The sequence below is a fragment of the Bos mutus genome, chromosome 9, assembly GCF_027580195.1.
Source record: "Bos mutus isolate GX-2022 chromosome 9, NWIPB_WYAK_1.1, whole genome shotgun sequence".
Classification (NCBI taxonomy): domain Eukaryota; kingdom Metazoa; phylum Chordata; class Mammalia; order Artiodactyla; family Bovidae; genus Bos; species Bos mutus.
The window spans coordinates 14175932-14178980 of record NC_091625.1 but is presented as its reverse complement, the minus strand read 5'-3'; the positions used below and the strand labels follow the sequence as shown (position 1 = coordinate 14178980).

At 39.7% G+C, this 3049-nt stretch overlaps 1 pseudogene; it reads left to right on the top strand.

Moving 5' to 3' along the window:
- Positions 1-1255: 1255 nt before the first annotated feature.
- LOC102275858 (N-lysine methyltransferase SMYD2-like) lies at positions 1256-2721 on the top strand (annotated as a pseudogene).
- Positions 2722-3049: the final 328 nt, after the last annotated feature.

Sequence of the window (3049 nt, the reverse complement as noted above, 5' to 3'; positions counted from 1 at the left end):
TAATTTAAAATTTTAAACATTTCCCTTGATTAGAGGTAAAAATTGTTTCAAATATTTAGGGAAAATCAAATTTTATTTTTCTTATTTGCTCACTATATAGGTACAAATGAGGCATTTATATCATTAAAAAATTTGTAGAATATAGAAACTGTCAAAGTGGAGATTTTACATCTAATTCTTATAGTAACTTTTCACAAAAACTGGAAGACAGTATAAGTTGAAGCATTATTTGGTAAAGATGATTTGATAATGATCTAAAATGATATGATCCAAAAGCATAAGTGTCTATTTGAAAAACTAGATTTTAAACAAACAAACAAAAAAAAGATAACAGCTGAGAGTTTTTCAAGCAATTTTTATTTTGATTCATACTAGATAACGCTCATATCCACAACACACACCCATGTGTATCAAGTTCAGCTTCCCTCTACCACTCAGAAAGAAGATGATGGAATCAAGAGCATCAGAACAATACAATCATTAAACCAACCTTGACTTCGCTCTTACTTACTTTTTAATATAAATTATTTGTCTTCTTCAGGACTTTTTTATTGTCAAAAAATAAGTAGTAATACACTGTGGAAGAACTCTTTGCTAACTCTTTGTGGTTAGAAAGAATCCACTAGAGTGAGTTTCTTGGTCTGTCAGACAAAGCTAAGACCTATACCCTATGGCTTTTTGACAAGTAGGCAAATCATATCATGCTGCCTGTAAAACTCGATGTCTCTACCATCTCTTTACCAGAGTGGGTTCCACATGGCATCTACCTCACTGGAGATGTGATGCCTGTGATCACTAGAGCAGGAGTTCCTTACTTTTATTGCAAATGTGTTAGTTGCTCAGTCGTGTCCAACTCTTTACAATCCTATGGACTGTAGTCCACCAGGCTCTCTGTCTTTGGAATTCTCAAGGCAAGAATATTGGAGTGGGTAGCCATTTTCTTCTCCAGAGGATCTTCCCAACCCAGGGCTTCAATCCCAGTCTCCTGCATTGTAGGTGGATTCTTTTCCAGCTGAGCCACCAGAGAAGAAGAAGCCACATTTTACTGAAAGAATTGTGCATTTTATCCTTGTGCCCCAGCAAAGTAAGAACATACAAGGATGAGAAATTTCTTATAGGAAAGAGGTTCAAAGAATGAGACAGCTAAAAAGAGTGACAAATATCTGCTAGACAGCACATATATAGATTAACATTTAAAATAAGATGTTATTGGGGAGCTGCAGTTGCAGCTCCTCTCACAAACTGAGATGCTGGGATGAGGGCCCAGGCCAACAGTGGTCTGGAGCACTTCTGCAGCCAGGGCAAGGCTCTATCATGCTTCCAGGTATGGACTTGCTCCTCTTCTGCAGGCCTATGCCTCCATGCTCATGGTCAATGAGTGGGGTAACCACTGTGAGTTCTGCTTCACCAGGAAAGGAGGATTGTCCAAATGTGGAAGATGCAGCAGGCATTTTACTGTAAGGTAGCATGTGAGAAAGATGACTGGCTGATGCACAAGCTGGAATGTTCTCCCATAGTTGTTCTGGGGGAAAACTGAAATCCCTCAGAGACTGTAAGGTTAATTGCAAGAATTCTGGCTATACATAAATTCTACCCAGAAAGAACACCTTCAGAGAAATGGTTAGCCATGAAGGAGTTGGAGTCACCTCTGGGTAAATTAGATAATGAGAAGAAGGATTTGATTCAGAATGACCTTGCTGCTCTGTATCACTTTCATTCCAAGCACTTTCAGTTCCCCAAAAATGATATCCTGGTAGTACTCTTCATACAGGTTAACTGTCATGGATTTACAATTGAAGATGAAGAACTTTCTCTTTTGGGATCAGCAATATTTGCTGATCTTGCACCAATGTCATTGTGACCTGCAAAGGGACCCTGGCAGAAGTCAGAGAAATCCACCCAGGAGAGGAGACTTTTACCAGCTATGTTGACCTCCTGTACTCAACAGAAGATATGAATGACTGGTTAAGAGATTCTTATTTTTTTTACTTGTAAGAGCAAGGATGTACCAACAAAGTCAAGGATAAGGCCAAGGTGGAAATCTGGAAGTTCACCTATCCCCCAGAGGCAGAGACATGATCAGATATGTTTGCAATGTATTGAGTTACAAAGGGCCAAGCACTACACAAGGTCCCCATTGAGCTGCTGGAGATTTGTGAACTCAGCCAGAAGAGCTGCGTGTTTGAGAACAGTAACATGTATAGGATGCACATGATGTGCCAAACCATGGCATCTGCTTGTACATGCAGAACTGGGAGGGAGCCCTGTCGTACAGACAGAAAATCACCCAGCCCTACAGTAAGCATTGTCCTCTGTATGCCCTCAGCCTCCATGTGGCTGAAGTTAGGAAGACTGTAGGTGGACCTGGAGAACAAAGCTTCCGGGGAGAGAGCCCTGAAGAAAGCCATTATCAGCATGGAAGTTCGTGTGTGTGTGTTTAGTTGCTTGGTCATGTCCAACATTTTGCAACCCCATGGATGGTAGCTTTGCAGATTTCTCTGTCCATGGAATTTTCCAAGCAAGAATACTGGAGTGGGTTGCCATTTCTTACTCTAGGGGATCTCCCTGACTCAGGGATTGAACCCACGTCTCCTATATCTCCTTCATTGGCAGGTGGGTTCTTTACCACTTCACCATCTGAGAAGTACCAACAAAGAAGTAGCTTATGGCCGAGATAACCTGTACATTTCTGAGATCAAACAGGAACTGGAAAATCACTGAAAGTATGCCAATATTTTAGTTTTTATTTAAACCCTGGTGCAGAAACCTTCGAGAATTTGACATTTCAAATCATACACATCATGCCAGCATTTCTGTAAACTCAATGGAAGGGAAACATAACTTGAACTTAAACCTTATAGATGGCTTACTTGGACTTTGGTCTTAATCTTTTACCTTAATATCAAATTATTATTTGAATGCTATTTTTTTCTGTAAGAGATAATAGCATGGTTTCATATATTATACTTCAGACAGATTGAGTTTAAAAATGCAGTTATTTTTTCCTTCATGCCTACTGTAATGTTCTGAACAAACATGAATGATGAAA